Consider the following 8,893-nt stretch of genomic DNA (forward strand, 5'->3'; position numbering starts at 1 on the left):
CCCCGCCAAGACTCCTTAGATGCCTCATATTGGGCTTGCTTTGCACCACAGTGTCCAAATGTGTAGTGCTTTGCCCACTATATTTTATGGGCACGTATGTAGTACTTTGCGCACACACACACAGCACACAAACCAGAGCAAAAGGGAAGGAGATACAGAAAGAAAAACTACCTCCAAGCTGGCGGGGGAGAGGGGAGTGCATTACAAAGCCTAACAGAACAGAAAAGGTGTAGGTAGGTGTGTGTGTGTGTGTGTGTGTGTGTAAGAGAAAAGGTGTGTGTGGGGGTAGGGGTGTGTGTGTGTGTGTGTGTGCGCGCGCGTGCGCATGTATAAAGATAAGAGTTTAAATAGGAAGGGAAGGAATACAGGAATTGAGAAGGGGTGGGGTGGGGAGTCAAAGAAGAAGGCAAGGAAAGTACTTTTTTGGGTTTTTTAAATAAAGAATCTAGAAAAGAAAGAAAGGGACGACGAATAGGAATAACTGAATTGAGAAGGGCTGGGTGGGAAGGAAGAAGAACGGCAAGTGTGGCTTCAGTAGAACAACACAACACACAGATCTAGCTAGCCAACTTTCTCTAACCAACTTTTCCTCACAGTGAAATGAAAGCAGACAGATCTCCTGTTATATACAGCATTTCCTCCCCCACCCCACCCACCCCCGTCACTGGCTGGAGACTGCTGGGTTAAGTTCAGGCCTAATCTGGCAACTAGAGTTGCCATTCGCCAAGGCTCACCATTTCCCTCCATCTCCTCGCCCCCCTCCCTGATCTTTCGCAAGTTGATAGATTTTAGAGACAGGCTGTCTGGGCTTCAGAATAGCTTCAGAATAGGTCCGAATCTCTGAGGCACACCAAGGTGCTTCAAGGATGACCCGCTTCGCTTCAGACCACCTTGGAGCTATTCTGACCCACTTCGGAGCTCAAAGAAGTGCCCCCGAAGCATTCCGATTCGCTTCAGGATTTGGATTCAGCTCCAAAGCAGTGCACAGCCCTAATTTTATGTGGGTGATGTTGGTTGCCGCTTGGGTACTTGTAACATGGAATGGTGGCTTCAGTCGCATGATAGCTTCAGCTGCATGGACTCCACATGTCTATTCCAGTGAACAGACAAATCTGGGACTTGGGTCCATCAGTCTGCTACTGACAGCCATCCACCTCCAAGGTAGTGGTGAAGCTGGAACTAACCACAGCATAGGATACCATGTCATATGCATATTGCCTAAATAATCTGTCCATTAAGGATACGGCCCTTTACAGCTATAATTTCTTGGCATTTTGGAGCTTAAGTATATAGGCGGGTTATAAATTTAAATAAATAAATTCTCAGATCGAGGGGTCTGCACTTCTTTTACCTTCCTTATGTTTTCTGCTGCATCCATATTATTTCTACTCAACCTGTACGTTTGTAAATAATTTTTTTAAAAAAATCAGAATTATATAAGCCTCTACTCCTTCCCGCCCCCCCAAATCTGACCGTCTAAAGCAGAGGTGGGCAACTTGTACTGCCTTGAGGGCTGCATGTGGTGTTGGGTGGGGAGCCAAGGGTCACACACATTTGCATGCACACACAAACACACACACTCTCCCACCTCTCTCTCTCTCTCTCTTTCTCTTTCTCTCTCTCTCTCTCTCTCTCACACACACACACACACACAGATCCAGACTGCTGGGGTTGGGGGAGGCCTTAACCGCAAAAGGATCGCTCCCACTGTTGCATGTTCAAAATCTTTCTTACGCTTCTGCCCCCCGCCCCCTTCTGAGAGGTGGGAGGTTTCAGGGGCAAAGAGCCCAGCAGCAGGATACCTGAAGAAAGGGGGCAAATCAAGGGTATATGAACAAGAAGAAAGAGCTAGCAACGCTGGCTATGGAATGCTGGGAGTTGTAGGACTATTTCCTGTCTAAATGTGCACAGGATTACGCCTTTAGAGAAGCAGAACTCTGAAGAAAAGCCTTGGGAGGGGACATCTTCAGATAATGTTACCCAGCAATTTCATGGCAGATTTTAAATGGGGGAGAGAAAGAGGAAGGGGACAGATTTAGCTTGGTGAGTTTTTCAATAAAATGTAGAAAATATAAAATATTTATACGGCATCAAAGAACCCTATAGAAACGATACAGAATGCAAAAAGAACCAAAACAACATTCACAGGTATTATATTCTGTATGATACTAATGAAATTTTAAAAGAAGACAATATTTAGAACTGAGAACAAAAATCCATAAACTGAGCACATGAATCTAATAAGACACGACACACAAGGGAAAACGGAATGGGGAGGGAAGAGGGGAAAAATAATTCTTTCAGCAGAGCTGGTGAAATGGCCCTGCTCTCCCCCTCCACTCAGCCTCCTGGAGTGGCTGCTGGTTGTGACAGTGATGTCCACCTGTTTTGTAGACAGATGTCTACAAAATCCTCTTTGTTGGATGCTTTCCATATCTTAGCATCCAGTGAGTATATCCAAATGTTTAATTTTACCTTAGATTTACTTACGAAGCCAGTGGGAGAGAACAATGGGCCAATCCATCAAAACAGGGAAAAACCAAACCTCCCCATTACTGTCCTAAATAGCCAAATGGTGGTCAGGTTTATCGATCAAGGACATTTCCTTGTTCACTCCATGGAAGCATGCTAAGATACACAAAAAGGACAAAACAGACCTGAGCACGTTTATTAAACATGCACTTGCCAGCTCAGCGTCAAGCTCAGTGTAAAGCTGAAACATTAAAAGGGGTATAAATGTGATGGAAGCAACATTTGTTTTACTGCTCTGCTGCTGCAAGACGTTTCCCCTCAGCTCAGCTCCGATACCAGAAGTGAGTCAGCATGGAGAAAACATCTTAAAGCCGTGGAGCACAGGGAAGTACGGCAGGGGAGTGCTTTTCCTGGCTTTGGGGTTCCTCTAGTTAGAATTGCTTTTCTTCTTTATACGTACGTGTGTGTGTGTGTGTGTGTAGTTGCCAACAGATGATAACACTTCCATGAAAGCTTATGCCACAATAAATCTGGTAGTTACTGTGCCACAAGGCTGCTTGTTGTACTTATATAATGGCTGAAAATAAATCCCATATAAAGGCTACTCTCTCACAAAATATTGTGTGGTTCTTCTCTCCCTGTAGCCCTGCCAAACACACACTCGCAACCATTTCCTGGATACTGATCGCATCAAAGTAGGAAGCAATTGCACTGCAAGATAATTCTGATGAGGGCAAGCATCAGCTGGGGGCGGGGTGGGGGAGTTTTCAGAAGGGAACCCCCTGGGGGGAGAAGGGTTAAACCCTCTTTCCCACAGGTTTCCCTATGGCTGCTTTTTTCGTAAAAGAAAAAGGTGTGAGGGCTGGGCGGGGGTTCCATCCCTGAGATACCAACCCACTATTAAAGGAACATCTAGTTTGGCCCTAAATACATTATTAAGGAGTAGTTTTTGCTGTGCCTACAGCCTCCTTGTCCCAGGCACGCCACATAACAGAATCAGTTTGCACCATTTATTTCTATACTGCCCAGTAGCCGAAGCTGTCTGGAAGGAGGGCGCTGGAGACATGTGATGTTTCTTTTATAAAGGTTTATTTACACTGTGCTCAGGATGAAGGCCTGCGACACCACAACTCCAAGCAATCCCTGCTTCCTCTCCGCTGCCCTGCTATCTTCTTCTGCAAGACAAAAGCTGCTCTCCTTCTGTCAGATCCATTTCCTCCCACCCCCTCAGGCCTTGTAGAACAAAGGTTACCAGTTCAAGATAACCTTTGGGGTAACTTGCCCAAAAGACTGCATTGGGGGAAATCCTCAGTCTCTTTGTAATTGGCAGCACTGAATGGTAAGGGATCTCTGGAGGTAATATAGACTGACCCAAACACTTAATAGTATATATAGGATTGCAGCCTAACTGTCAGATGTTTGTGCATAGGCTTACAACCATAGTGTAGGATTTCTCAGCATGTTGCAACTAGAAGGTCTCAGCAGGAGTTTCTGGTGTATTTAATATGCATTCTTAAACTCACACTAAGTCATTCGTATTGACAATTAAAGGATTGTTGTAGCATGCTTTGAAGGAGTGCTTGAAAGAATGGAGTGACAGAGGCAAAACTCTTCAATAAACTGGCATTCTCATAGAACCAGTACCAGCCATCTACTGTATGCCCAGAAACTGGGAAGAAAATGTGTATGAATTTGCTTGTCCCTATGCAACCCTCCTTTTCTGGGTCCAGAAGTGTTCACACTTGAAAGTCAAAGGCAAGAAAATGGTGCCCTCCTCTAGGGGTTGCTATTCAATACAGCTTTATCATATTGTTTTATGGGAAACATGCCATTTTAACCCTAACCTGCTCTCTAGAGTTTTGCAGGAAAAAATGAAGTGAGCAAAGTTGCCTGCAAGTTTCTACCACATACAGGCATCGGCTGGGATTTTTCTAGGGGGGGTGGGGGAAGCTGCACAGATGTTTGTGGTTATAACTGGTGCGCATAGCACACACAGCTACAACACACCTGTGCTCTTTTGTTGCTTAGCATCCCATTCTGTGACATTTACTGTAGAAGCCTACACAGAGTAGTAGGGCCGATCTACATTGCGCCCGCCACCACACTGAATTCGGTGTCCCGTCGGGTTAAACGCTCTCGCATTTTTACGTGATTATCCTCGCTCACCCATTTTCTCCACTCCACTCCACTCCCTTCTTGAACATGGGAGCTTTGTTCATGCACCGGCGCCTCGCAGTTCCTCAGCTCCCAAGCAGGGCTGCCCTGATTGGAGGAGCGGCAACTCCTCCCACCTCCGCCGATAAACCGCCCACCCTCCCATCAACTCCCCTCCTCTCCCCTGTGTCCTTCCTCAGCCGTTCGCTGGAAACCTCACCGTGCCTGCGTCACCTCGCCCCATTGATCCAATGTTAGCTCTTTCTGGACACATTCTATCTTCTTTGGTGTCCGAATCCCGGCTGGAGCCATGGGTTCAAAACTGGCAATGTTCTACAGGATGCTGTTTCTCTCTGCAAATGCCCTGATATGTACTCTACAGGCACTGATCGCTCTGGAGAGGCAGTTGTCCCAGCGGTGGAGATCTCGTCTCTGGGTACTGCGTTGGTATCTCCATCGCCGTCAGAACTTGTGTTTGAGGATGCTTCGAAACACGTTGACCGTGGTGCACAACGTGGCTCTTCTCCCCATGCCTTGGGTTTTGCGGAGGTATTGGGTGTGCCTGAGCAGCCAGGACTGGTGGGAGAGGCTTGTTCTGCAGGTGCGGAATGACAAGCGCTGGATCGAGCACTTCAGGATGCCTCGTCGCACCTTCTTTCAGGTGGTGGGCAAGGTGGCCCTGCTCTTGGCCAAATGCTCGACACAACTGCGCAGAGCAATCCCTGTGGAGAAGAGGATGGCCATCGCCATTTGGAAGCTCGCCAATCATGCCTTGTACAAGAGTGCGGTGGAGCAGTTCAGGGTGGGGAAATCCACGGTCACGGGAATCTTTGTGGAGGTGTGCCTTGCTCTGGAGCATACTCTACTGCAGAGAACGGTGACCCTTGGCAACATGGATGTGGTAAGTGTGGCTCGGGGGTGGTTGGGGGGGGCACGGCTTTGGGGGGGGAGGGAACATCTTCGATTCTTTGAATCTTTGAAGAATCGAAGACCCAACTAATGCATTGGTTTTGGGGTTGGGTTTGCATCTTCGAAGAATCGAAGCTGTGCTCACTGCAGCACGGTATAGGTGAGGTTCACGTCGAGGGGTAGGATCTTGTCTGTGCGGTTTTTGAGAGGTACTCCCCCGTTCATGGTGATCGCCGTCCTCCTGGACGTGTGTGTGTGTGTGTGTCGTGAGCACGTCACACAACCCTCGCGGTGGGTGCTGTGTACTTTGTGCTTGACGGGGATTGTTCGGGCAAGTGTGTGGGGAGATGGGGGCACAAGCGGGTTGCATCTGTTGCTTGGCAACGGCCAGTCATGCTTTGGCTGCCTCCCACCAAATGTGGTCTCTCCTCTCTCTCCAGGCGATGCTCGGCTTCTCTGCCCTTGGCTTTCCTGGGGCGTTCGCGGCTTGCGACGGGACGCATATCTCGATCGTATCCCCGGTTAGACAGGGCAGCGAGTTTATCAGTTGGAAGCACTACTACTCAATGCTTCTGCAAGGCACGACAGATGACGTGGAACGATTCATTAATGTCGAGATCGGGTGGAGTGGCTGAAACCACGACACCTACATCTTTCGGAACGCCGCGCTGTGCGAAGCGATGGATGCAGGGAACTTTGTGCCTGGGAACCCAATGTGGAGAGCGGGCGGTGTGCTTATCCCACCGCTGATCCTGGCCGACGGAGCTTACCCCGTGCGACATTGGCTGATGAAGCCTTTCGGGGCACACCTCTCACTAGAGGAGGCTCACTTCAACCAGTGCCTCAGCAGAGCTAGAAACGTGGTGGAGCGCGCTTTCAGCAGGCTGAAGAAAAGGTGGAGATGTCTTGTGGGACGACTGGAGGTAGTGGAGGAAAACGTCCCATTGGTGATTTCTGCCTGTGTCATTCTCCACAACATCTGCGAGGCTAATGGGGCCGCTTTGACAGAGGCATCTGGGGACAGTAACTGTGTTGTGTTGGACACCCTGGGGCTTCCCTATGTGAATGATGACCAGGTGCATAATGAGCAGGGGAACAAGGTCCGTAGGGTGCTGTGCTACTTCATGTGGGAGAACGGGGGGGGGGGGTTGTGTTGAGGGGACATGTTCTGGGAAGCCCGTTGGGGCTGGTCGTGTGGTGGTGGTGGGTTGGGTTGTTGATTCTATGTCTGCCTTGTTTTTAGTTCACCCCTGATTGCTTCCCCGTTTTTGTTCATGCCTTTTCATCTCTGATTAAAAGTGTTCAAACAACCGTAATTGGCTCCCGCCCCTCTCTTCTTCACACGCGCAAGAGACAGCGGCCACACCCCCACTTCTTGAACAGCTTCTTCAAAGAACTGTAGATTCGGAGATTCGTCAACAGTGTCATTCTCCCACTGTCATTCTCCTGCCAGAGAAATGGCACCTAGGCGGCTCGCATATTGGCAGGAGAGGGAGGTGGAGCTGATGCTCCAGATGCTGCTCCAGAGCCGCCTTGCGGAGATGGTGATGCGGAGCTCCATCAGGGGGAACGAGGCGGTCTACAGGGCAGTAGCGAGGGGGCTCTCGCAGGCGGGGTTCCTTCAGTCTGCCCTGCAGGCCCGCACTAAGTTCAAGGCCTTGAAGGCCCACTTCTTCGAGGCCCTGGAGCAGCATTCGAGGACACCTGCCCCTGCGGCGCAGCCTCCCCACTACAGGAAGATGCATGTGCTGTGGGTGCGCACCAGGCAGCCAAGCCCCACCGATAGGCGCAGTGCAGGTCAGCCATGGGGTGTCTCCACCACTGTGTCTTGGGTTCTGTGCCTGTGGAGTGTGTTGCATGTTGGTGTCTGGGAAGGGGCGGGAGGTGGCCCTCCCAAGGGGAGGGCTGGTGAGGGGCCCAAGCAGGGCAATGATGCCTGGAGTTATGCCCCACTGGCAACTCTGGCCGGGCCTGGTGTTGGTAGGCCCCCCCTTGCCCACATTTGCCACAGTGGTGCCCCCTTTCCCACGCTGAACTTGCAGCACACCCCAATATGCAACAGCCCAAATGGGACCCCCAACTGCGCTGTCCCCACTGGGGGGTGATGCTTTGCCCTGGGCCGCCCGGGAAAGCGGTGGGTGGGCGATGGGGCGTGGCCAGGGCACGTGAGGACAATACCCGGAATTGCCCCTCTCAAGGGCCCCTCTGGACAGGGGCACAGCACTCCTCACCTCATTGCCAGATTTCACCTCAGTGCCAGAACCCCATTCCACTTACACGCCAAATTACTCCTAGAGCGGCCCACCGGCGTGGTATCACCCCCTCCACGGGTGTCCCATCACTGGAGTCGCGCTGACACCACTCCCCCTTCCATTAGTGCAGGTGTGGCCACGTTGGGACATTGGGGCAGCCCGCCCAAGGCTCGGCGGGGGCTGCTGTCGCAGGTCCCAGCAGAGCGTCTTCGGGGCAGGGGGGGACAACCGCCACTGTCCTTGGAGCCGTCATCCGCCTGGAGGGCTCCATGAAGAAGACCAGTGAGTATCTAAGGCTGGTGGCTTCCGTGTTTGGGAAACACGCAGGCTGTTTTTCGTGGGGGCTCTGATCAGAATCTTTCCCTTTTTTTCAGTGGGAAAGATGGAGAAGCGGCTGTCACGCCTTGAGTGGGAGGCTCAGGAAAAGAAGAAGACTTGTCGGGAGGAGGCTCGGGGGGGGGAAGCGTTAAGCTGGGGTCTATTGCACCGGGGGGTGGGGTGGGCACTGTTCTGTAAATAGCACTTATAAATAACAAAAGCACTTCAATACATTTTTAACATAAGCCCACCTTTGTGGTGCCACACTGCTCTCATAACGTAACACAATTTGTGGGAGAGACTAGCTTTGTTTCTAAAGAACTTTACTACTGGGATGACAGGGAACACACAGGGGAGATACTTGAGCGTGGTCCTGTGCAGCACTGCGGGGGACTTCTCTTTGGGCGCTCAAGTCTTGCTGGGGCCTCTTTCTGGCGCACAGCCTTTCCTGCCATCTAGGAAGCAACTCTAGCCAGCTCCAGACAGGTTCTGTCACAGCATCCCCCTGAACTGCAAAGAGAACATAATAACAACATGGGGGCAAAACATAGCATGGGGCAAACATCGTTTGGTGACAGTACCACAGCTCACCAGCTGTGGCGTTCACGTGTGGAACTTGAGGAGTGCCCAGAACAGAGGGGGGAAGCAGGGCACTTTCACGGGGAGTCCCTCATGGTGAGAATTGCCTGGGGCGCTTGTGCAACCGCGCAGACCTCATCCAAGCATCCTCAACATGCCTCAGTGTGGATGTCCAGGGGGAAGGAACCTCCTCTTGACCCTGGGAGGGG

The 8,893-nt window shown here is 51.0% G+C and overlaps 1 pseudogene; it reads left to right on the forward strand.

The window, feature by feature from the left end:
• The first annotated feature begins 5,951 nt into the window (after positions 1 to 5,951).
• On the forward strand, positions 5,952 to 7,640 carry LOC146342237 (uncharacterized; annotated as a pseudogene).
• The last annotated feature ends 1,253 nt before the right edge of the window (positions 7,641 to 8,893 follow it).

Source organism: Heloderma suspectum, chromosome 6 (genome assembly GCF_057233095.1).
Source record: "Heloderma suspectum isolate Gila_16-S chromosome 6, 16-S_ref, whole genome shotgun sequence".
Taxonomy (NCBI): Eukaryota; Metazoa; Chordata; class Lepidosauria; order Squamata; family Helodermatidae; genus Heloderma; species Heloderma suspectum.